At 36.4% G+C, this 27,660-nt stretch overlaps 1 protein-coding gene across 3 annotated transcripts in view; it reads right to left on the bottom strand.

Moving 5' to 3' along the window:
- Positions 1 to 27,660, bottom strand: part of CNTN4 (contactin 4) — an 874,157-nt gene that overhangs the window by 724,396 nt on the left and 122,101 nt on the right. The window contains exon 2 of one of the 3 annotated variants that reach the window (XM_070576725.1): positions 13,669 to 13,709. The exons of the other annotated variants lie outside the window; for them this stretch is intronic. The gene's annotated coding sequence lies outside the window, so the exon portion shown is untranslated. The remainder of the gene's footprint in view (positions 1 to 13,668; positions 13,710 to 27,660) is intronic. 3 annotated transcript variants of the gene reach the window in all.

Here is a 27,660-nt window from a genome sequence, read left to right on the forward strand (position 1 = left end):
ATACAAAATAAATTGTATGGAAAAGTAATATATTAACTAGACAACTGATTAAAATGGCAAAACAGCCTTTCTTTTTAATATTTATGCTGTACAGAATTGCTTCAATGAAACAACACCAACTTTATTTTTCAATGGAATCTATGGTGTCTAATGTACAGAAATGTATGGAACCTGCCTACATAATATATTGTGTATTAAGAAAAATAACTAGTACTAATTCAACTTTCAAAAATAGGACAATTTCTTTTTTGCCAATGTACGTCATCCTACTAGAAGAGCCTACATAATATTTTATAACTAGGGCTAAATTAAATAATTCATTTCCTTGCTATCCAAGAATACCCAAATGCAGAAATGACAACAGCCCTACGAGGAAGTGGAGGGAAAGGCAAATTCATTCTTTCTTTTCACATTATTACCCAAGTCTCCGCAATGACTTTGATTACTCAAAGACATATTTCCTAAGGGACCATTAGTGATGTAGCCCTGAGAGTCCTGTTTCCAAATTTTGACCTCCAAACATGAGTAATAGTGTTCAGAATCAAATAAGAACACAAAAATTCGAAGAATTGAGGAAAATAGATCTGAATAGATATTCTTTCATATATTTGGTACCCCTTAACTTTGCTCTTATTTTAAAAAACTACTTTAGGGATATAATGTGAATGGATTTTATTAGCATTCCTGGAGCAAATATTTAGTATCCTAGATGGCCATGCGCAACTTCCCAAATGTTAACTGATGCTATTACAAATTGCTTGTGGCATATTCAAGGTGTATCAGGAAATTAATGACAAAGCTCAGAGGACATAAAATAGATTTTAATAACTTGTCAGGAGGATCATTGTTTCATTAGTTTCTTTACTATGGTAAGGAAAGACATGCCCATTTGGAATTCTGAGAATATTTAGATAATGACACTGTGTAAACTGGTGACAACACAACACTAGTATTATAAGCAGAATTTCTCTTCCTCAGATTTACGTGTAAAGTTTTCAAGTGCCTTTACTAATTATGCTTTTAAAATAATCTCTTCTCTTCCTCCACTAACCAGAATTAGAACAAAATCAACGAAAGGTTCCATCCTAAATTGCTAAGCATTATACTGATGATTGAATATCATGTTCTGGGTTTCCATGATCACTGTCTACTTTTGTCCCCATTCAGGACCTGGTAAGATTATAAGAGTTACAACAGTTATACCCTTTGGGGGATAACATTTAGTATGTTTTAAAAATGGTTACACAGTCCAAAACCAAATGAACATGCAAATAGAGTGACACAATGTAAATTTCTTCACAAGTAAAGTTTCCAAAATAGTTTGGTTACTTTGATTTCCCACTATTATCATAGAATCACCTTTAATTTCAGAGCTCTCAACCATCATAACCTCAGAAGTATATAATGATAAGAACAGTAATTAATGATAATTAACAATAATAATAGTCTCTGAGGAAGCAGAATTCTGAGATAGACCCCAAGATTCCTGCCCTTGGTGTACCTATCCGGTACAATCCCTTCCCTATTGATGAGGGTGTGACAATGACTATGATGGATTTCATTCCCATGATTAGACTACCTTATATGACTAAGGCATTTGGGATTAAGGTCCCACATCAGTTGGCTTTGAGTTATTTGAAAGGGAGATTCTCTTGGGTGGTCTTGACCTAATCAAGTAAGCATTTAAAAGAGACTGGCTCTCTTTATAAAGGGAGAGATTTGAAATGGAGAAACTGTCCTGCTGTTATGAAGAAGTAAGCTGCTGTATTGTAAGGTGCTTCTGGAGGGCACCACGTGGCAAGGACCTGAGGGCAGCTTCTGGGTGCTGAGAACAGTCCTAGCTGACAGCTAGCAAGGCAAGAGGCCGAGATCTCAGTCCCACAACTGCAAGGAAATGAATGTTGCTAGCAATCTGAGGGAGATTGGAAACACATATTTCCCTAATTGAGGCTCCAGATGAGGACACAGCCAGCTGACACTTCAATCTTAGCATTAGGAAACCCTGAGCAGGTAATCCAGATAAAACATGCTGGACTCCTGGTCCGTGGAACTAAAGATAATAACTGCGGGTTATTTTAAGCTTCTATATCTGTGGTAATTTATTACATAGCAATAAAAATCTAATACAGATGTACTATCATGTATCGAATATTTTGTAAGACTTTGCCAGGCATTGTGCTAAGTTTTATAATTATTATCCCATTTAATCCTCAAAACAAATTTTAAGATAAATGCCATAACCCCATTTGATAGATGAAAAAGTAAAAGATCACAGAGTAAACAACTTGCTTAAATCCACACAACTAATATGGATGATAGCTGAAATTTTAATCTGATTTTAACTGTAGAGACTATGCTCTTAAACACTCTGTTCTGTTCTCCCTGAGAGCAAGAATACTGAAGTCATGATTCTACAATCTGAGTTCAAATCTCACTTTGCTGCAAATTAGCTGTGCCACTTAAAGGAAAACACTGACTCTCCCTCCGCCTCCCTAGCCTTGTCTATTAGTTGAAGGGTAGTATATCCTCTTAAGTCTTTTCAAATCTAACGTTCTCTCATGAAATTAAATCCTTCTACTTTTAATTGACCACATAGGAATATAGTTTTATGTAGAAAAGTTAAACTACAAAGGCCGGTGATAAGATGCCTTATTTTGTCAAATGAGCCACCTTCTCTCTATGAGACCCAAAACCCATGTTGCAAACAACATTCTAGGGGCTGGCCCCATGGCCGAGTGATTAAGTTCGCGTGCTCCACTTCAGTGGCCCAGGATTTCACTGGTTCAGATCCTGGGCGCGGACATGGCACCGCTCATCAGGCCATGCTGAGGCAGCATCCAACATGCCACAACTAGAAGAACCCACAACTGAAAATATACAACTATGTACCGGGGGGCTTTGGGGAGAAAAAGGAAAAATAGAATCTTTAAAAAGAAAAGAAAAGAAAACAACATTCTTGTGCAGTGCACAAATCCCTGGAAAGGGACTAGGAGATACGAAGAGATGGCTTATTTTAAAATCCGTTTCTGGCACATATCCCAGCTAAAGCAGGAATTGAAAATTATTCAAAATCCCTCTGCAGGGATCTTGAAAAGAATAAAATATCTAAAAGCAGGACTCAATAAAAATGCTCATTATGGGGGCTGGCCCAGTGGCGCAGTGGTTAAGTGCGCACGTTCCGCTTCTTGGCGGCCCGGGGTTCACCAGTTCAGATCCCAGGTGTGAACATGGCACTGCTTGGCAAGCCATGCTGTGGTAGGGGTCCCACATATAAAGTAGAGGAAGATGGGCACGGATGATTAGCTCAGGGCCAGTCTTCCTCAGCAAAAAGAGGAGGACTGGCAGCAGATGTTAGCTCAGGGCTAATCTTCCTCCAAAAAAAAAAAAAAAAGCTCATTATGTAGTGGATAAGTATGTTCCTGGGTTCTTCTTAAGAAAATGTCTATGGCAAAGGTCTATCTCTGGGTCTGTGAGGGGAAACCATAACCACAGTGTGGTGGGCAAACTTTTTCCACTATATGACTGTCAGGGTCTCAAAGTTTTGTTTGGTTGATTTCTTTCCAGCTCACTGGATCTCATTGGCATGTTCCATGACCCCCTTCTTCTCCCTCCATTCAATTCTTTGCCCCATCTATGCTGTTTCAACTGCTCTTCTCATTTGTGCCTCTTGTAAACCTCAACAAATGTCTAAGCTTGACCGTGTGAGCTAGATCCTTTTGCCCAAGCCCAACCAGTTCTTCAACAAAAAATAAATGAATCTATCTTCACCTGTCATCTGTTCTCTCTCATAAGCACTTAACTTGCCTGGGAAACAAATAACCTTTGTAGTGGTGAGATGACATATAATTGGTGTCTTATCTCATTTCAGAGGTCTTGGCATGATTGTAATCATGCTGACTGCATTAGATTCCTCAATGTTCCATTTCGGTCCATGCGTGTACTCCTTCCCCTCTCCCTCACAAAACAGTTCATCAATTCCTCTAAATAGTGCTGGTGAGAGCAGCTACCTATATCTTGGTTATTTAAGGCCCTCTAAAATTTTTTTAAGGTGTTTTATTCAACACAGCAGATGACTCTGCTTTCAGTAGCTAATATTTTTAGTCCCATTAGAAAACTCCCTATGCATTTGGAGGATCCAAGAGAATATCTTCAACATCTGTACCTTCGTTCTTTCCATTCACAACCTAATTTCCCCTTTATAAAAAATCCTCCTCCTAGGGGCTGGCCCCGTGGCCGAGCGGTTAAGTTCGCGTGCTCCGCTGCAGGCGGCCCAGTGTTTCGTTGGTTTGAATCCTGGGCGCGGACATGGCACTGCTCATCAGACCACGCTGAGGCAGCGTCCCACATGCCACAACTAGAAGGACCCACAACAAAGAATATACAACTATGTACCGGGGGGCTTTGGGGAGAAAAAGGAAAAAATAAAAAATCTTTAAAAAAAAAAATCCTCCTCCTAAAGTTCAGCTGAATTTCAGCACATGAAGACAAGACCAATATAAACAGGATACAACATGCTATTTTATGTCACCAGGAGAATACATGTTTGTTCTGCCACTTTAATGGGCTTTTCCCTTTACAAACCCACCAAGTGGCTATTTTCAGTATTAACCTAAGAGAGTGCTCATGCTTATCACCCAAACTTCCAGATATGATGAATGACCGAAGCAAAAAACACATTTGTTAAGGAAGCAGCCCATATAAAGCTTGCAAAGCTTTGATTGATCATGTTTACCCAATGGATACAAATGTTACTGGCCTTTAAAAAATATTTGGGGGAGTTTATGCTTTGTTTTCTTTCCCTTTCTGAAAATGGCTTTTTCAGAACAGCATCTGCTCAGGCTTCCAAAATGGAATGGGATGGAATAGCAGTTATCAGTAATTTTGTATAAACAAAATTGATGCCTTTTTTCTAGAATGTGATGAGGTATAAAAATGGCCCACCTGAGAGTAAGCCCTCAATGTTCCACTTCGTTTTCAAGAGCTGTTGTCTGTATTATTTGTGTATCTGCAAACAAAATCCGTTTGGGTTAATAAACCAAAAAGCTTGAGTTTGGCTCTGGAGCCAAACATTAATTAGCTTTTTAAAAACATCTTGAGTCCATTATTTAGTCCTCTGTGTATAAAATAAAGTCTAATTCATTCAGCTAACCATTCAACAATTACTAATTGCATACCTATTATGGGCCAGGAACTTTTATAGGTTCTTAATCTATAGCACTAAACAAATCAGGTTCTGCTCTCATGTAGCTTACATCCTACCAGGGAGATAGACAATAAATGAATAAACATATAACACATCAGGTGGTGAAAAATCCCATGTAGAAATGAGAAAGAGCAGAGGAGGTATAGATACTCTTCTAGAGATGACAATCAAGGAAGATCTCTCGGATGAGACATCTGAGCAGAGATCCAAAGCAGGAAGGGACCATGCCATGCAGGCATCTAGGAGAAGAGCAGCCCAAGGAAGGCAACAAGTGTATATGCCCTGGGAGACTTGAAGAGAACTTTGAATATTCATGTGTGCAAACATTCTTTGAAGACTTTAGTAAGGCACTGTTATTATCATATATTCTAAGTATCACACTTTCTGCCACTTCCCTAACTAGACATGGGTCATTATTTGTTCCCCAAAACATAACTCACCATGAGATGACACTTTAAAGCCCAGAATAACTGCTGTCACTCAACTAATATATATGGAGCCACTTAGAATCATTTGCCCCATAGCTCAGTTATAGAGCCATTTTATCACAGAGAATACAGTCCTTAGCAATTTCCCTTTTGATCAAAAAAGATACCTAATATGACAAGAAATCTCTAATCCAGACTACAACATCAGCCAAAGCAGAAAAATAGCAATTTCCCTTGCAAAACTGATTTTAAACTATCATCATCTGTCATCATCATCATCAATCACAAGCAGCAGCTGCTTTTGGCAGCATTATTTTAAGTCCATATTTAGCTAGATGACAGCTTAACCTTCTTAGGGAAGCAAAGTAATCTCTCCTTACAACCCCAACCAAGTACCGAAAAGCAGATTTGCTCTAATGTAGGAATTGGTTTTCATCTGATTTCATAAACATGCAATGGCATTTGATGATTTAATAGATCTTTGGATTTTTCTTTTGAACATTCAACACTCTATCAGGGCTGGTGAAGACTACATAACTCAAAGATTATTGCAGTCATATCAGCAAAGAACTTATCAACAGAATTGACTTTGTATGATGGCCAGGTAGAAAGGCAAATCTACTTTCCACAGAAACACTTACATAACACTTGCCTAGAAAACACTTGCCTAAACACATGGAGGAACACAATGTATTTATGTTTTGCATGACAGGCACATTCCTTTCCCCATTCTATGCTTGCACTTAACTGATCCCCTCCACTTGCTGGTCACATTCATGCCCCAAGACTTTTCATATCTCTGTTTATACTCACACTACTTACTCAGCCTACAGTGACCATCCCCACTATCTCTATAAATTCATATACCAACCATAGTCACTGAGCAAAAATTCAATGCCAACCCCTTCCATAAAATTCTTCCTGGAACCCCAGAGAGACGTAATTTTTGCCTCTTCTGAATTGCCCACTAACTTTCTCTATACCTCTTTTAGGAACTCATCTTGTATTCTACCTTGTATTAGAGTCATTTATTGTATCCATCATCCCATTTCATAATTTTATGATGAATAAAATTATTTGTGGGCAATTATAATAGCAGTGTATCTTTTTATTTACTAAAATAGTCTTCACATAGTACACTGTTACAAAGATATGTGGTGAGTTAACAAATACTACACATACTAATTAGCTGCATCTTCAAACCAATATCCTCAGTTAAAAATGTGTCTTCCATCATTCCCAGCATAGCTAAGGGCCAGAATCAAAATACCTATTTATGGAAGCTACTTAAAGCAAACATCAAAAACATCAGTTCTATTATTCAAAAGAAATTTTACACAAGTAATGGCAAAAAATATCCCCATTAAAAGTTTCCTTTCTGGGGCTGGCCCCGTGGCCGAGTGGTTAAGTTCGCGCGCTCCGCTGCAGGCGGCCCAGTGTTTCGTTGGTTCGAATCCTGGGCGCGGACATGGCACTGCTCATTAAACCACGCTGAGGCAGCGTCCCACATGCGACAACTAGAAGGACCCACAACAAAGAATATACAACTATGTACTGGGGGGCTTTGGGGAGAAAAAGGAAAAAATAAAATCTTAAAAAAAAAAAAAAAAAAAGTTTCCTTTCAGCATAAGAAGTATTGTGAAATCCTTTCCTCATGATTCCCACAACTGCTAGCACACTGCCTTCATGACAATTTGTTGAATGAATAAGTAAATGATTGCTTGATTATGTGCACTTTACTATATCTCAGACGAAGAATGCCAAAAATTCTGGGGGGGAAGACGGTTGCAGGACAAGAAAGTCCAAGATAAGCAGAGTACAAGTTGAACTACAGTAAACTGAAAGAAAACAGATCATTGCTGTTGTTCAGCAGAATCCTAACGGAAAGTATGAGGTTAAAAATCCTATCTGCACCTGAAAAAAATAATTAGGATCATTGATATTCTGAAAAACTAACATCCAGAAAAGTGTTCATCCAAGAGAATGTGACAGTAAGAGTGTGAGAGCGTGAGTGAGAGTATGCACACTCACACAAACACACGTACCTATCTGTCTGCCTGGTGCTAGTGAAGTTGGAGTAGGGGTGGGAGGCAAAGGATAATTTTCAAAAAGCAACTCTATTTACTACTGGGATATAAGTATTGATTCATAAAAAACAAGAAAATTTCAGCATAGCTAGACAGTTTAAGATTAATGATAGAATACCTAGTTAAAGGTAGCTGAGAGGTATATCATTTTTCATGACACAGGACCAATGAGAGTCAATAAAAGGAAATATTAAGTTAAATTTAGAACTTTTCACCATACAATCATTTATTTCTCTAAGAGAAAAATATGTGCACCCAGTTTTATTGTTTTAAACTAAAATGCTAAGAGTTTAAAAATACATACATGGTACTTTTCTAAAAGTCAGTGTTCATAACTATTTTCTTTTGCTGACTTCAAAGTCTGTACTTCTAAAGAATAGCTAGAAGAGTTTCAATGCAATATGAGCTTTTGGGAATTAATTATAGCAGGGGAATCACGCTCAGAGTCAGTGTATACACTGTCAATTTCCTTTTCTGGAAATCTGAGAACCATCACCTGGGAACCTAACTATTGTTATATTCCCCAACCTGTTTATCTTATTCATCTTCATATTGCCAGATGATCTGGCACAAAGTAACGGCTACAAAGTGTTTGTTAAGCTGTGCTAAATACTACATCAATGTGTCCATTTTGCCCAAGGTTCAGTTTCTGAAAATGGCAGCTTAAAACCACAAACAAACAAGGGAATCTCTCAGCCTCAATTTCCTCCTTAATAAACTATCATGGGTTTATCTTCTGTTAGGTCAGTGACTCCCAAAATATGTCCTGGGTATCAAAGGAGTAGGGGAAGTGGGTTCTATCTTCAGACTATGTGAGCACTGCTACTTGAAATAGTAATAGATTTTTAGCTGCAGGACTTCTCAGGGTATTTAATATGGAAACATACATTGTGTATATTATCAAAGATAGATAAAATATACATAGTACTTCTCAATTTATTTGACTTCGGAATACATTTTAATTACAATATTGTAGTGGGTTGGTCAAACTTTTTCATACTTTAAACATTAAATATCATGAATTACAATGCTTTCAGCTTTGTTTCCAATATTTTCCTGCAGGCAACTAATTAGTCTTTTTAATGCGTAGTCTTTTCTTTTCTCCCCTGAGGAAGATTAGCCCTGAGCTAACATCTGTGCCAATCTTCCTCTACTTTGTATGTGGGTTGCTGCCACAACATAGCCGCTGAGTGGTATAGGTCCGTGCCCAGATCCAAACCTAGGCTGCCAAAGCTGAGCATGCCAGACTCAACCACTACACCATGGGGCTGGCCCCAGATTGCATAGCCTTTTTGAACATACATCTTAAGGAATGCACGTGACAATGATTCTTTATCAAATGAGAGTTTGAACAATGACCTCACATGTGAAATCCTAAAGGTTTTAAGAATAATGCACTGAGAAATCTCAGAACATTTATTTTGCCTTTATTTTTGAGAAAAGCTTTATCTTTTACTTGTCCACACTGAACTACTCTATGTGTCTCATCCATCCCATTTTGTTCATTTATTCATTCAGTAACCACCATTAAAACCTCAATATTCTCTACGCATGGACCTAGAAACTGGTCATATAAGACGGATACAAGGATTCCTGCTCCAACAGAGCCCCTTGTCTCATTCCAGAGAGAAAAATATAATAACAATAATAATTCAGAGTAGTGGTTGCTGACATAAGAAAGGGATACAAATAGTTACAAAGTAAGGTCAACTTTGTCTTGGATAGTGAGAGAAAGCTTCAAAGCAGTAAGCTCTAACAGAGGTAGGTCCTAAAAGAATGACTTCACCAAGCTTAGGAGGACAGTGGATAGAGGAGAATAACACACGCAAAGAGAGAGAATAGCATTTGCTGAGGTGTAGAAGTAAAAAAAAATAGAGAAATTTAGAGGATTGAGGTGACGAGGCAAAAGGTAGATGGCAGCTACCTTGCACAGGGTCTTGCATACCAAACCAAATAATTTGGTTGAAATATTTTAAGAGGAAATGCTACAGATCAGAGCCTTCAAATTTTCCATCTTTTGTTTCCAAATTACTGCCATATATGGAAATGTCCATGTGAGTAGATCTGGACTGAACTGCATATGTGGTTAGCATTTTTAAGCTCCTCTGCTACTGGTGAGATGATGATGGCCTGAACAAAGCAGCAAGTGAATTTATGATGCCCTATATAATTATTCTCCTTACAGTTTTTACTCTCACAATGCTTACTACAGAAGAATGGGTGATACAACCAGGTCTCTCTTTACCCATACCCTGTATCCATAATAGAGTACAGGAAGATTTAATCTAGTATTCAAGGACAGTGGTTTTTTACCTCTACAGGTTTAAATGATACATGCGATGGTGCATGGATATGTATTTTGAACCTACAATCTGCCTTAAACTTATTGGAGAGTTGCTTAAAAAGAATCTCTGAAGCCAGCCCCATGGCCAAATGGTTAAAGTTCTGCTTTGGTGGCCCAGGTTTGCAGGCTCAGATCCTGGATATGGACGTAACCCACTCATCAGCCATGCTGTGGAGGCATCCCACATACAAAATACAGGAAGATTGGCACAGATGTTAGCTCAGGGAAAATCTTCTTCACACATACACAAAAAATAAGAATCTCTGTTCAGGGGGGTGGGTGCCCAGTGGTGTAGTAGTTAAGTCTGAGCACTCTACTTGGGCAGCCCGGGGTTTGCAGGTTCAGATCCTGCACAAGGACTTACACACTGCTTGTCAAGGCATGCTGTGGTGGTGTTCCACATACAAAACAGAGGAAGACTGGCATAGAAGTTAGCTCAGTGTCATTCTTCCTCACCAAAAAAAAAGAATCTCTTGGGGGTAAGCCCCATGACATAGTGGTTAAGTTTGGCACACTCCACTTTGGTAGCCCAGGTTCCCAGGTTCAGATCCCAGGTATGAACCTACAACACTTGTCAGCCACGCTGTGGTAGCACGAAAGATAAGCAAAATTTTGACAGGTAAGGACAGGAAGAAAGGGAGGTCTCTGACAAAGGAAACTGAATAAAAGAAGGCAGAGAGGTAGGATCAAATACTGGGTGAAATAGCAAATGATAAGTAGCAGGAGCATCAGGAACATGAGATGATGGTTAGAAAAACTGAAAAGTCATCTTGGGGATATTCTCAGTGCCAGCATTACAACTATCTACCCAGTATCTGGTATACTTAGCAATAAAATGTGGGTAATGAAAACGGAATTACTATACAGAATAATTATGATATTTACAACTCTTCTAATTAGTATTAAACTGGCCTCTGAAAATAAGTACACCTACATGCTCTTTTTATACATTCATATAATTTCAATAAGCAACACACAAAGAATATCCATTATTTTAATTGTTTATTTTTAAATATTTCCCCTAAAATTTGCTTATACTGATTTGCATTCTTTTGAAGGGTAATAACACATTTATCTATTGCCTTTGTCAAGGACATCCTGAAAACGACCCTTTGCCATAAAAAGATATTTTTACTAATGGCATATAATCAAGCATGTTCCTCAGTAGTCATTAAAACTTACTGCAAATATTCAGCAGCTATGTAGCAATTGCAAAGAAAACAATGAAACTGATTTCAAACTGTAATGCCTGTGATGTGTCTCACAAAACCCAGAAAAAGAATTCCCTATAATAAGATAAAAAATATGTAAAGAATATTTTATTCCCATTTGATTTACAAATGTTTAAAATATACTTTTTAATATCTGGCACTCCATGATAACTAAGTCTTTTTAAATGCAGTTAATATCTTAATAAGCTTTGCTGTTTGTCATTACCATTTTTGTAGATGAGTTATATATTTTTCTCTAAATACTGAATAACTAATCTTTCACATGTAGGCTGATCCATATAAAATGGACACTAACTTATCAGTTTCACCTACAAAAATGACAATATTTTAGATTTAAGGTAACAGATTAAAATCACAGAATCACAGAATCTCAGAGTTGGAAAAACGGTCAGAGACATATAGTGGATTCTTTGGCCTTTTCATAAAAATCCCCTATAGTATAAAATAGTAGTCATTTGATATCTGCTGTTGGAATGTCGGAAATAAGGAGCTTAAAATAATACATGAATGGGAACAAAAAGGAGTACTCAAAGCAGAATAAACCCAATACTCAAACAGATCTGAATCATTCTTCATATTCACCCACTTCAGATAAATATTTCTCTTTTAAATTAACGAAAGGAAAAAAGACACATACCTCAAGCAAATATCTAACCAAACAACATAAAAGGTAGTAGAACATCATTTAGAGTTTTTAAATGACCAGATTAAAGAATGTGAAGAATTTACTACCTAGACTAAAAATATAATGCATTTATTTCTCTAATTCCAAACAAAAAGAACTAAAATTAGCATTCCTAGATAACTCTCTTTCACCTAAGTACCTTGGAAGAATCAAGTGAATTATTCAAATCTAGAAAAGGAAACCTCTAAGAAAATAGATATTTTAATGCTCCTCAGCCTGCAACCTATCCAGGAAGAGAGAAATCAGATAAAAGATAACCTTGAACTAACAAGGTTATGAGGGATTCTTTCAAAATGAGTCAATCCTGAGTCTCCATGTCAGGTAGGACAAAAGGGCATAGAGGGGAAGCCTGCCTTCCTAGATCAACTCTCATCCCAAAATTCAGCAAGAAAACAAGAACATTACTGACTAAACAAAGAATTACTTGTACCCTTCTAATGTCTGACCCCGATAAATGAATTTTCCTTACCCTGTAACCTCTTAATATCAGTTTTACCAATACAAAATTATTCACCTCTAAACTTTAGCTTTTTGAAGTATGAAATGAAACAAAAATATTTTAGGGAAGAAGGAAGCTAAGAAATCATATGATTTAGCCCACTAACCATACAAATGAGGAAAGTGAACTTTAGGGAAACTGAATTGCTGAAGATCCACAGCTCCTGAGAGCAAGATCAGTCTCAAAAGGCAACTCCAGAACCCCTGGCTCACTACTGTTCTAGGCCAACACTGCAGGACCATCCCCTATGTTGTAACTTGATCATTTTTGCTATAGGATTGGGTGGTACATGTGTCTGTGCATGTATCTGTGTGTAGCTTAGACAGGCATTAATACAGTTAAGACTCAATTTTATACTGATTAATTAATCATTCTTAAATGGTCAGTAATCCTTTTTAAGTCTAAAGATCTTCCCCATAAATTAAACTCTGTAATGCCACAAGATTATCTGCAATTGGGTAACCAAATACAAAATACATTATTATCACAGAATTACCAAAGTATAAATTGTTAAAACAAGCAAACTAGTAATTCTCCAGCATATGATGTATGCACTAAACCAGAACGAGTAAAGACCAAGAACTTTGTACAAAATATAAAAGCATTAGGTTGAATAATCAAAAAAACGATTATTGAGAATTTTTGTACTGAAAACAGAGCCAACTGATCACTAAAAATGACAAAATATAAAATAATGTTTACAGGGGGAAGTTAGGTTCCAAAATGCACATTTTGGTAATATTAGCATTTAACATAGCAAAAGTATAAATTTTATGAAAAATACCAAAGATTTATAGCCAGATAAATATCTGAGGGAAAACTAATAAATGCATTACATATTATATTTAGTTATTCAAATAATAAACATAAGATAGTTAACTTTCCTTCTTTGAAGAATGCACAATTTTAAAATACATTGGAAAAATGAGATTTAACAATAAAATTTTATTTGCAGATGAATTTAGCAGGACACAAATTATATTTAAAATCACCGATGATCTTATAGTTTAATATAAAATCCATTGCTACTGCTTTCTGTATATATTATTTACATAAGACAGAGCTATAGATTAATTTCATAACTCATAAGGAAAAGCAGTTCCAATTAATATTTTGTACAATTCCTAAATATAATATGTACTTATGTAGTACACAGACATATTTATTTATTTACATAAAATGGTACATACCCCCAAATATGTTACTCATTTCAGGTTCAACTACACATCACCTACAAATAAAGAAATGGATTTTAGAACAAAACATAAACCTAGACTTTTTAAAAGTAGTTAGTTGCATTCCAATGGTATCACTGGTTTTAGAGAAAACAGTCTCAATGTGAAATCATGTTAGAAGAAGTTCTTCTCAATGAAATATAGAGGACCTGCTTGATCATGAAATTCCTTAATCTGTGTAGTAAGTTACCCTGATAAACAAGAAAATTGTCACAGTAAATCTATGAAAAAGGCTTACAGGCTGATCTATATCTAAAAATCTGAGATGAAAAAGAGATACTAATACAGTAGTATGTTCAAATAAGCAAAATTAACTATCTGATTTCATATGAAAGTCAAAACTGTCTCATTTCAAATTAAGGGATAAATTTCATAAGATCATAAAGAGCAATGATTAATATTCATTCCCTATAAAGTACATGAAAAATCCTCCTTTATTATCATTTATTTAAAATCATTGCCAAATTTTTAGATAAGAATTAAGTTGAAATCCAACTTTTAAAGATTAGATAAATTGTGTAACAATTACAAAAAATTTAAACGGTATGAGGGCTATTCAAGTTTTACAAATCCTCCACTTTTCTTACCCTCAAAAATTTTCCACTAAAGTTTTCTAAATTTAAACTCCAGGTGATACTGATGATAGTTTAGACTTAATGCAAACATATATTTACCTTTCTATGACTTCTATATTTTGTCTTCAGACTCTTTTTTCTGAGGTCCATATCCATGCAGCCAATTGGCTATCTGACATCTCTATTTGGGTAATCTAAAGGGACGTCAAACTAAACACCTCTGAATACAAACACCAATCCCCCTCCCACCCCAAAGGTCCACTTCCCAGCACTGGCAGTAAACGGCACCACCATAATTCACCCAATTTCAGAAGCAAGAAAGACAGGAGTCACACACAACTTCCTCTCTCTCTCACCTCTTATAAGTAGCCAATCCACCACTTAGTCTAGACCATTTTACTTCATCCACATCTCTCCATCTCTGCCATCAACTCTGCCCCACCCCCAACCTACCATATCTCTCACCTGCAATAGCAGCAAGAGCATTCTCATTGCATTCCTTCCTGACCCCACCTATCCTTTCCCTATCTATTATCTAGTATAATCACCCCTCCCCACTCCAACTATCTCAAGATGCTTCAGTGTCTTCCCATTAGTCATAGAAAAAAGACCCAAGTTCTTTAATTGGCCTACAAATCCCTGCATCATCTAACCTTAGCCAAATATTTCCAACATATCATCTTCCACCATCCTCCACCTTGTTCTCTGCACTCTAGATATACTGAAGTGTTTTCAGTTCTTGAAATTTGCCACGTTCCTTCCCATTTCAGGGCTTTTATACATACTATTTCTTCTTCCACCCACTTCCCACTTCCACCTATTCATTCTGGAGATCCCCACTTAAACTTTACTTTCTAAGAGAAGCCTCCTCTGACACCCTAAGTCAAGTCCTCATAATGTACTATACTCTCACAGGACAGCATTTTGCTTTTTCAAAGCATTTATCACAGATCATCTATGGGATTATGTGATTTATGACTGTAGCCCTCACTGAGCTGTAAACTAAAGGAAGGTAGCATCTATGTTGTATATCCTCAGTGCCTAGCATAGAGCCTGACATCCAATATATACTAGTAGGTGGAATTAAAACGGATAAATGAATGAAAATGACAGTTTGGGGCATATCTTTTTTATATTCCAAAGCGTGTTGGTATGAATGCATGGTATGAAAGCATGTTGTATTCCTTAGGAAAATACTTAAAATTATTTCTGAGCCCCCAAACAAAAGGTATAAGGTCCAATAATGACTCTTATAAAATGCTAACTGCTTTTTGATGACTAAAACAAAATGAAATTATTTACTCCCCACATGTAATTCAATAAATGAAACATAGGAGATGTGGAATAAATATGTAGAGAATAAAAGAAGTTATTTTATAGAGCTTTACCATTTGCAATATGCTTCCAGATACACAATCTCCTTTGAGTATTAAGTCTAACACTTATTGAGTACCTACTGGTATTATCTCCAGCTGACAGAAAGGAAGTAGGGTAAGAAAGGATCAGTGTTTGGCCTGTAGTTGCATTGCTAATAAGCAGCAGAATGAGATCTCCTATCTGCAACTCCTCTGTACTTCCTGCTAAATTACAGAGCCTTGGCAGTGATCCGAATGATGTAAACCTAACAATTTCTCCTAATGAGACCATCTTGTAACTTCATGATGATTTTGTTGCTCCTACACAGGATTTTCACAATACTGTGAGCTATTCATACTACCTTATACCTAAGGATGCATTTACTTAACATCCCTCAAAACTCCACCAACCTCACCTTCCCGAGTCCTTCTCCACTGAATTAAGATGGCTCACCTCTGCATCTCCTATCACAATATTTCCTGCACTAAATTTTAGACTGATTTACTGATACATCTCCTTTAACTAAACTATATGTGCCTTGAAACAGAATCCACTATTTGTATTCCAGCACCTAGTGCAAAGGCCTCTGTCACAGTGGTCACTGATACACCTGGGTATTGAGTGGATGGATGGATGTGATAGTAAATAAAGGAATTAGCCCAAGAACATGCACAGTCCTAGATGCTCCTGTCACTTCCAAATCATCAAAATTTAAAATCTAGTGAGAGCATTTTACCGAACTCTAGTTCTCTAGTCAGCATTGTAACCATTAATGCATCACGTGGTTATCATATAGGATAGCAAAGCTCCTCTGACTGACAAGAGATTATGCAATTTGTGTTGGGAAGATATGTAATTTTAAACATATAGAAGCGTTAAAAAACTTATAAAAACAAAGATAGAAATTAATTTTTAAAGTGAGAAAAATAAAACAATACAGAATAGTTTTAATTTCTTCAAAATTTTGACAGATTTATATTGAATATTTACTATAGCATGTTGAAAAACAGGCTGAGATATTTCCCTCCTAGATAAACATCTGGAGTTCTGTATTTGTGACTGCATCAAAGTTAGCTTCTATATTAATAAGCTGCTTAATCTAAATAGCTTTCAGGTTACCCTCATGTGCATAATCCTTCACACCTGGATAAGTTACAAATTGATAATGTTAGCATCGTTAAATCTCATGCTATTCACAATAATCATTCAATTCAAACTCTACTCAAAAGGCAAGTAGAACAGGAAAAAGTAAATCCTTTTTGTTTCTGGAATGTATAGACTTATGGGTCTTCTCAGCCATTTCGTTCTTTTGTTAGTTCTGAGTGAGTTCTAAGACAGTAGATCTTATCAATACTACAGATAAGCCAAGATAAATGAGAACTCAGTTTTTCCAAATAACTATGGCCTTTTTTCTCAAGCAAAAGTAAGCTCAGAGCAATACCGTTCAAAGCAAGTGAATAGATTTTGTCAAAGCTTCAAGCCACATGAAAGACAAGTATCTGGTCTCCATTTAGCATAAACTTGAATCTTTTGTGACTGAAGTAATACTGAAAATGCAGTCACATGCTTCTCTGGTGGAGAGATGGGCACTACTGACTAAGCAAGAGAAAAAGAGAAGAGAAAAAAAAAGACAAGGGAAATATGCTCTTTGTGAGGACCACACTAATAAAACGATCAAGCTTCTTTTGGAGCCACTGATGAAAATTAAAACAAAATTTCTTCATGACAAAGGCAATCAGTGCATCTGTCTCACTCTAAAGAAAATAATTTTACTTCTTCCTAACTCTAGGTATTGTACCCAGTTTTATAAGCTCCATAAAAGGGCAATTAATGAATTTTCATAGCAAATAGATCAGCATAAATCTCGGTCAAAGATCTGTTGGTCCAGTGTCTGGAAAAAAGGCATATCTGTAAGTAGTTTTGTATATAAATGTGCTAAGTACAGAAACTCCACAAGCTGATGAAGTGTGAGTCTTAGCTAGATGCAATAAAGACCTTTTAATACATATCTATTACTACCGGTTTTCTTGCCAGATGGTGGGTTGCCATTTCAGAATCTAAAAGCTACCTGGCAAATTTCCATCTGAAAACAAGGAAAACCTATTAGATACCTAACAGAGCAAGGAATCGTATGGAATAGCTGGAATGGTGAGGAAACAATGCCAATACTGATTATCTAAGGTAGATTTTCCAGGTGATTGTCTTTGTTTGCTTCTCTTCTACTTTTGCTGTGTATTTCACTTCTTGGGTGGACAGGGCATGTACAAATTTGAGAAGGAACTCACTGGGCTCACTCAGGGAGTCTTGACTTTTCCAGTAACTTTCTTGGAAAAGTCATTTCTCTAAGGAGCTTCTTCATCTACAAAATCAGAGGGGCGGGCTAGATGACCTTCAGGTATCTGCAAGAGATAATAACTATGATTTCTAGAATGATTCTATCATGCTGCTGCTCTGCTAAAAGGTTATTAGGGAGAGCACTGAAATAAGCACCCAGAAAACAGTCTGAAGATTTTCAACAGATTTCATTTCCCACACCATCTATGCACCTCCTCAATCACTGGAGATAATCCTTAAGTAGTATTATTCCAATGTCAAGCACTACATGCTGAATTGTATACGCCTAGTTCGGAAAAGCTGTCTATATGATAGTCAATGCATATAGCCCTGAGGGACAATGCAGAATATATCATAAGACTAAAAAAAAACAAAAGGAGGTAAAAGCTTTTCAATTGACCACTTAAGAGGTTATGTAGAGGCCACGAGGTGAAGTTATGAAGTATGTTTCTAGTCAAGAATGCCATCTACTGACAATAAAATACTCAATATTCATGTGATTTTATTGAGTGAAGAGTCAACAGCAGATTTCGGTCCTGGATCAGGTAAGAATTTGGTATGTAAAAATAAAAGCCCATCGATTCTCAGCATCCCTTCGGAGTATCTGTGCGTATATGTTTAATAACCATCATATCTCAAAACAATTCAGTCTGACACATTTAGTTTAAAAATACAATGATAGTGGCCAGGGTTGCTAGCCATGCTTGGTGCCCCATTAACCAAGTTCTTAGCGTGCAACCAGATTTCCATCAAAAGTGCTCAAACCACCTAAGAAAGGCTTGAATAGGGCATTTCATAAAAGTAGAAGCTATCTGCCAAGGTCAAAAAGCTCTTACCTCTATTTCTCAGCTCAATTTTTCTTATGACTTTTCACCCACAAAGTCATCTCATTTAAAACCTGCTAATCCCCGGGGAGGGCTGTTTTGACATGTGGAGGGTGATAAGAGCTATCGAAAGGGCTTGATCTCAATTGTAATAGAAAACACAAATGAAAACAAAAATATTTTCACACTCCATGTTTTCCATCTATTAAACTGGCAGAGATCAAAAGTTTTATCATTGTGCGATAACTGTGTGGGATACCAGATATTCACATACCTTTTTGGTGGGTGGATCCATTAGTACAAATTCTATTGAGGGTTACTTATCAATATCTATAATAAATAAAAAAGCAATTTTTTTTGACTCGGAAATGGCTCCTCTAGAAATAGACAGTCGAGGAATATATAGTCATTGGGGCACCTGGTACTGGTTCTAATAGCTACCTAAATAAGGTTGTCCTGAGGATTAAATGAAATGATGCCTGTGAAGTGTACAGAACAAAACTCACATTACATTGTACTGACATTAACATTAAGCACTGATAAACCTCAGTAGTTGCTCATATCATTGTTGTTAGATGATGATGTGATCAAGTCATTTTAGGAAATACTACAAAATTTTGGACAAGTAGAGTCTTATATTCATTAAGGTAAAAAAAAGCATATGTGTGCACTATAAATATCTATATCTAGAACATGATATTTAAATGCTCTTTGGTAAGTCTTGACAATTGGGGAAATATCTTTATAGAAATGTATAATTTATATATAATCATATCTGTTAATTTCTTAGGAATGTTTTATATTGAATTGATAAATGTCTAAAAGACTAGGAAATAATACAAAAATCCTTTTAATCTGGATCAAAATTATCATAATTTTATTAGGACATGATTGAATGAATTAAAGAATAGTTTAAATATTTTCTGGCTTTTTCTTCTCTTTCTACAGTTAAATGACATTCTAAACATTATCAACCATTCATTTTAGCTGAATGACAAAAAGAGGGAAAAAAAGTGAAGTAAAAGCACATTCATTTGACATTAACCCAAAATAACCAATTTACTTCTCATGAGCCTAGGATATTGCAGAGGTGCATTTGTTAAATTATAGCAGCAAATTTTCCTCAGGAATCTTCTAATTTTGTTCCAATCACTGGAGTCATGTTTATGTATTTCCTTGCAAAGATACACTGCTTCCTCAGAGCACTCTTGAGAATAGAAACTCTTTATCAGATGACTGAATATCAAACAGTGAGATGACTAGCCGGTTAGGTTAAAAATATGAAAAGACATTTAAATTTAAACATAAAGGAGATCATCTGAATGACAAAATATGGAGGGTACAGAGGAATGAATTAGGAAAACTTCTTCCCTTCCTCTTCCTCTCAGAGCTTCTATACCTAAGCAGGAAACCTGGATCTTACTATCCTATTGTTTAGAGCTGTGCCGTTGAATAGCCAGACATGACTATTGAGTACTTCTAAGGTAGCTAGTAAGAATTGAAGATGTAGTCCAAAAAATGCATATAAAATATCTCATTCATAATTGTTTTAACATTGGTCCACGTTACTGTAATATTTTGAACACATTGTATTAGATAAAATTTCACCTGTTTCATTGTACTTTTTACTGGGACTAGAAAATTGAAATGATACTATTGGCTCACTTGGTTTTTCCATTGGACAGTGAACTAGAACGTCATTATCTATGACTTATACGTTCCTTTGTGCGCACCTGTGTGTATTTTGATGGTTCCAGTAACTCAGTCCTCTCTAAATGGGAAGAACCCATATATCTGTACAGTCCTATCTTCACAAGACACAGGAAGATTGGTTGATTCCCATTATATGGGTCCAGATCTTCCCCCTCAAAAAAGGTACTACCAGCATGGTGTTGAATGTTTGAGTTTCCAGCTGCATTACCTGGACAAGTCACTTAAGCCTTTTAGCCCCTTTTCTTAACTCTAAGATGCCTGTCTACCTGACCAAACAGCATTGCTGTGACAATCATTTAAGGTATATATGAGAACTCTTCGATTCGTACACACTACGGCACTTGAGGTGGTATTAATATTTAGTTTTATCTCACAAATGGCATTTGGAACAACTGATCCTTTGTAATGCATCTAAATTGGAGCAGAAATACCACACCTGTGCTGCCAATCACACTGCTGTGTAGGACAGCAGCTGATTTGTTCAATCCTAAGTCATAATTTGGATTGTTCCATAATGATTCTTTTTCAAAGCAAGTAAATAGAGCACGGATCTCTGAAAAAAGCATAATAATGATGATCAGAGTACTAGAATTAAGAGTAAAGAAACTTTAAATTAAAAATATTCAAATTGCATGATGATGTTTTCCTGATAACAACTGACTGTCTCTTGCATGTCTCTTACATTCATGCATTCACTCATTGAATATTTGGAGCATGCTCTACAACACAGCAGAGTGGAAAATATCTCAAGCTTTGGAGTTAGACATACCTGAGTGTTAATTTCAGCAACTTTGAGTGTTTTATATGGCTCTGTGAACCCTGTAATATTGGAATAAATTATTAACACCAGTAAGGTTTTTGGACAATTAAATGATGCATTAATTATAAAAATTAGCACAATTCCTGGCACATGGCATTCAATAAATGTTAGCTAAACTACAATATTTACTATTGTTTAGTTATTGTTCTAGACACTAAAGATACTATGACACAGGCTCTGCCCTCAAGGCATTATCTAGATTATCATCTATCAGCTATATCTAAGGAAGTCTAAAAAAGTAGATATTTTCAAGTATCCAAGTAACTGGATAAATCATAGGCTGTTATCCTGATATTTAGCACTGTGTAATTACAGTCTTGATCATCAGAGGAGTCTATTCTAGAAATCTAAGGATTTTTGCAAATTAAAATGCAGTTTACCTAACATGTTTCATTTATTCAATCTTTTAATACTGGATTTCAGGAAGCTCTTCAGGAAACAGTAGTTCCCTCTTCTACCAGACTTAAAGTTAGCTTAAGTACTCTGTTAAATGGACTTTCTCTTAAACTTTTTTTTTTCTAGTGAGGAAGATTGGCCCTGAGCTAACATCTGTTGCCAATCTTCCTCTTTCTGCACAGCTGTTACCTCAGGGCCAATCTTCCTCTATTTTGTATATGAGATGCTGCCACAGCATGGCTTGAGGAGTAGTGTCTAGGTCTGTATCTGGGATCTGAACCCACGAACCCAGGGCTGCCAAAGTGGAGCACATGAACTTAACCACTATGCCACCAGGCCAGCCCCCTTAAACTATTTTTTAATAACACACAAAAGCCATCATCATCACATCCTAATGCAACAATCATTTACCATGATCCTCTAGTTCAGCAAGGAATGTGAGAGATAAATGATAAAAAAAAAAAAAATCAATAACTTCTTGCTTCCTTCCACAAACCTGGCTCAATAAGCTCTTACCATAAACAGCCATTATCTTTGCCAATTTATTTTGTTCTACAATAAATGAGTGAGCAGCAAGGATTTCCACAGAAAGGCCCTAGAGGCCAATTCTGCAAGTTCTCAAAATAAAAATTGTACCAATTTGTAATCATTTTTATATATAGCAGAGGAAAACAGAATCCATATGGACAGAGAAAAGAGATTCGGCTATCTACACCAAAATGGAATACCCACTTCCCTTTTGTAGATTGCTATAAATTATAGTATGTCAGTATGTCAAAAGATCCATATGCTGGAATGACTGCTTTCAAATCAATCAAATCAATCCTAGTTAACAACTATTAATTGGATGATAATAGAAAACACAACCCCATTTTCAAAAGACATAATGCTGCCTTTAAGTAGGTCTAAATTCTAGTCATTTGTACATATTTCAAGTTGTTATGGTTTACAGACTGTCTTCAAAACCCAGCTCTAATTAAGTAAATTATTTAATCATCAGAGCCTCAGCATCCTCACCTGTAAAATGGAGATAATTATATCTGTATTTCAGTCATATTAGAAATATTAGAAATAATGTACGGAAAGCACCTATCACAGCCTTATTATTACTATTGATGTTATATTTTCTTTACTGGCTAGAGCAGGGGTCTACAAATGCTTTTGTAAAGGGCCAGACGATAAATATTTTCAGCCTTGTAGGCAGAAAATCTGTATGAGAACTGCTCAACTCTGCTGTTGTAACATGAAAACAGTCATGGACAATATACAAACAGAGGAGTGTGGCTGTGTGCCAATAAAACTTTATTTGCAGACACTGAAATTTGAATGTAATATAATTTTCATGTGTCATGAAATATTATTATTCTTTTGATTTTTTTCAGCCATCTAAAAATACAAAAACCACTCAATTTGTGGGCAGCATGTAAGGAACTGGAGAACCAGATTTGACCAATAGGACACAGACTGACAACACTTTGCCTAGAAGGGTCTGAGCTAAATTTGTGCAAATTAATTATATAATTAATGGCCAATCAGTTTTTGAAAAAACATCACTTGCAAAAAATTCAAAATGCTTTTCTCTATATACAAAACCATGTAATTTTCATTTACTTTAATTTTGTTGAACATTCTGGAGAAAAACAAATATTCTGTTCTCACTATTTAAACACCTTCCATTTTGCAGATCTTTTAGTATTATTTTATCTCTAATGTAAAAAGTTCAACTTTGGTACTTCAAAGCACTACAAACAAATTTATTTAGAGTGCTTGTTAAACATATTGCTTATTTTCCTTACGAAATTAACTGCAGTTTGCGAAACAAACAAATGGATCCAACAATACAAGATACAAAAACAATTTCAACAAATAGGTCTTCATTTACTATTTAATCTCCTTTCTGCCACTGACTTAAAACCATCTGCCAGGAAGAGGTGCAAACACCATATTTCTCCAGTTACATAATGTTAATTATAATGGAATTACACTACAAATAAAATCTTAATCACGTTGGCCACTCTTCTCCGTGTTCTTATTAGTTACTCACAGATTCCCAATCCATTAAATCTGTGCTGCAGTATTAAAATGGGTAGCAGTGCAGGAAAAGAGAAGATGAATTTGATTTGGTCAAAAGGTCAAAGCACAACAATTTAGTTGAATAAGTAACGCGGGCATAATCTTTTCATCCTTTTATATTTTATGCTTTTAATGTTGGATTATATGTAAAATGAACAAAGACAGTGAATATCAGGTCAGCTATGCTGAGACTATCAAGCTGATGGACAAAGGCACTAAAGGATGTGCTGTTGAGGTTCACATTAGTTGTTCTCATGACATTAACTTAAAGAATTTGGAGATATTACCAAGAACTCCTAATCTATCCATATTTTATCATCTACCAACTTATCTACCTTCTTAAACCAAATGACAACAAAAAGTGAAAATACAAGCATGCAAAGATAAGTAAGTCATAGAAGTTTGCAAAACCACAAAACAGGTTTTAATTTGTTTGGGTCATGACATCACATTGGCCCCCAAACAGTTAAAACGATATCAACATCACCAGGGATGTATATATCCACAGATAGTTAAGTACAGAGATAATAATGAAAGGCAGCATAGAATAGGGATTAAGAGTACATACTACAGAGGCAAACTGACTGGTTTTGTAAGCTCAGTCATTTATAGATATCTGCATGATCTTAGATAATTCACTTATCATTCTATGTCTGAGTTTCTTTGTAAAATAGAAATAATGATCATAGCTACCACAAAGTGTTAGAAAGATTAATATGTAGAAATTTTTGTAATGTGGTACAAAGTAAGAACTATGTAAACATTTGTTAAGGCAACGGCTAAAATAACTATTTATTACTGAATAATAGTCTATAATTCTGTTTCTTTATAATATTTGCATTTTCATAGGTCACTACCATATAGCTCTTTTTAGATCTGCATGAGAAAAAAATCTAAAGTACTTAATAGCCCTATCCATGATAAATATTTGCCAACAAAAATGGTGAAATGGAAATCTAAGGGTTGTTTGCCTCAAATACCACCAACATCTGACATAATTAATGAAACAAAATTACAGGGCAATAGAGCACTTATTTCTAAAGCAGATAATAATGGAGCCTTTAACCAGCAGTGTAGAAGATTTGACTCCCTCATAATGACCCTGAAAATCTGCCACTTCATTTGCTCCTGCTCTGTATGTAAACTCAATCCAGTGCTTTCTTCTCTTCCAAATATCCCTATGATCTGCTGTTTCCAAATTCCCAGGTCCACATCAATGAACTTGACAAGATTCTTATCCAAGCCCCATATAACAGCACACCACTTTGCTAACTGGTAGAGGGAATGCCAAGATGGAGAAGAGGCAGCCAGAGGGAATGCAGAGATGGAGAAAAGGCAGCCCAAACCTTCAAGGAGCTTACAATCTATTTAGGGAAACAAAGTGCAACAACATAAAAATGTAAGAAGATAATGGCAACATAAAACTCTACAGCAAGGAAGTACTAAAAAAGCAAACATGGGTGCAGCGCTTTAATGTCTATACATTGTTGTCACCAGTATATTAACTCTATTTGTGCCTTCATCCCACCCTAGCCCAGCAAATAATCCTCAGCAAATAAGCTATTATCTTGGTATTACAGATTACCAAACAGAGCCTCAGGAAATCTAAATAATTTGTTCAAGGTCTTAAAGTTAGAGGCAAAGCCATAGCACAGAATCCAGATCTTCATACTTACATCCATAATTTTAAAACTACAGCACTCTTTTCCCGGAAAGGAGAGACCCATAGGACTCAAGTACTCTGTGATAACTTCCCAGAGAGAGGATGTGAGCCAGTTCACGATGAGTGGTCAGAAGAGAGCAAGATGATGGGAGAAAAAGGTCACTGCAAATGGGAAATGGTGTCAGCTTAGAAAGGGAAAGAACAAGTTCAGGTCAATGGCTTTGAATGGAGTGTTTGGAAAGAGGCCTGTGTTGAAAAGAATAGAAAAGTCATTAGCTAGTATTCTTCATTTCCTATTGGCTGTGCAAAAGATGAGGGAGGAGGCCTGGGCTTTCGAAGCAATTGCACTGAGCATTACCAAGCTAAATTTCAACTCTAGCACCTCAAATGCCAATCTATCCCTTTATACCTCTTGAGACTCTGATAAGACCAACAGACTCAGTCAATCTGATTAACTTGGGATCCCCAAACCAACTGCTACCCTATATTGAACTGACAGAAAGCATGTTAGTAAATCTTAAGATTTATTGCACACTTATATGTTAGAAGCATTGTGCTAAAATCTTTTATATTCTTTACCTCATTTAATCTTCAAAATAGCCACAGAAGGTGTGTCAGGGGTCCCCAAGACCACTCCTGCATTCAAAGACTTGCTAGAAAGACTCACAGGACTCAGCATCTAAGTTGTATTTATGGTTAAGATTTATTACAACAGTGCAGTAGAGATACACAGTTGGATAAGAGGAAAAAAAAGACACCGGCAGAGTCTAGAGGAATCCATATGCAAGCTTCCTTATGCTCCCTACCTCCCATGAGGTAGTCATACAAAGTACACTCTTCTCCCAGCAATGAAAATGCATCAATACATGTGCAATATTTTTGTCCAGAGAGGACCATTAGGGACTCAGTGCCCAGGGTTTGTCAGTTTGTTTGTATGTAGGACGGCTGGTCACAAGGTAGCTCTGCCTAGAATTACCAAAATTCCAGATTACCAGAAGAAAGCAGGTGTTCAGCATATACCACATTATTTGTACAAACAGTCTAGGCATAGTGAACAACTCTTTTCATCAATTGTGAGCAATTTTATATCAGTACCAGCCAAGATCTCAGATGCCAGCCAAGGGCCAATCTCACAGCACATCTCTTAGGAGAGCAGTCTCAGGCCTGCGACATTAACTCTTTCCTGCACAGGAAGCAGTTATTATTATTATTTCATGTAGAGAAATAACTGAGGCACAGAAACATTAAGTAACTCATCTAGGATCCTAGAAGTTCTCAGTGTTAGACAATGTGTCTTATCTTGACAGCTCCTAAAAACAGATGTTGAGACAAGCACTTACATGCAAGTGGCTTAGGTTTAGGAGGGATCCTAGGAACCAGAAGGGGTTGGGGTGGGCAGAAGGATGGCTAGGAAGGATGGAAAGATAATCCAAGAGTCTGTTATTAAATTGGTTACCACCATGGGCTAGTGAGGGTCAATCCCACTATGGTACAGTGTGAAATGAACTTCAAAGTTGTCCACTCAAAATACTAAAAAGAAGAGTATTTATTTACAGGCTTTCCACCCCCATTGGTCCAAGTCCTCAGTAGCTATTAACTCCAGACATTAAAGAAATGTTAGGATAGAAAGCAAGAACCCTAAGGCAGAATGCAATCTGATTTTGCAGGGAGGGTGGGAGCCAAAATTTGCATCCAGAGAATGCAAGATGGGGCATAAAGATGTAAATACCGTCTGTAGTAGATCTCAGACAGTGTGACTCCTCATAGCATACCTGAGTCATCATGGCGGGCTTCTGTCAGATTCCTTTATAACGGATTACAAATCCATAAAAGCTTTCCAGGACTAAGCAAAGAAATAAGCAATGTAGACCAACATGACATTGGTAATTCCAATTTTTTGTTTGGTATAGAAGAAAATGATAGAGTAAAAACCTGTCTTAAAAATTCCATGTACCTCAGCATTCTTTACAGGAAGCATATTTGTTTAAACTCAGCAATGGTTAATACATAAAGTTTTGCAGAAAGCCTGACTCTGGCTCAGTCAGGTTTCTGTTCAATACCCTGGGGAAGATATATATAGATAGATAAGTCTTTTATTTGTGTATAAAAGCTTTACTGAGATATAACACAAAATCACCCTGTTAAAATATACAGTTCAGTTGTTTTTAACATTAACATTTTCCAAGTGTTGTG

The sequence above is a fragment of the Equus przewalskii genome, chromosome 15, assembly GCF_037783145.1.
Source record: "Equus przewalskii isolate Varuska chromosome 15, EquPr2, whole genome shotgun sequence".
NCBI classification, from domain to species: Eukaryota; Metazoa; Chordata; class Mammalia; order Perissodactyla; family Equidae; genus Equus; species Equus przewalskii.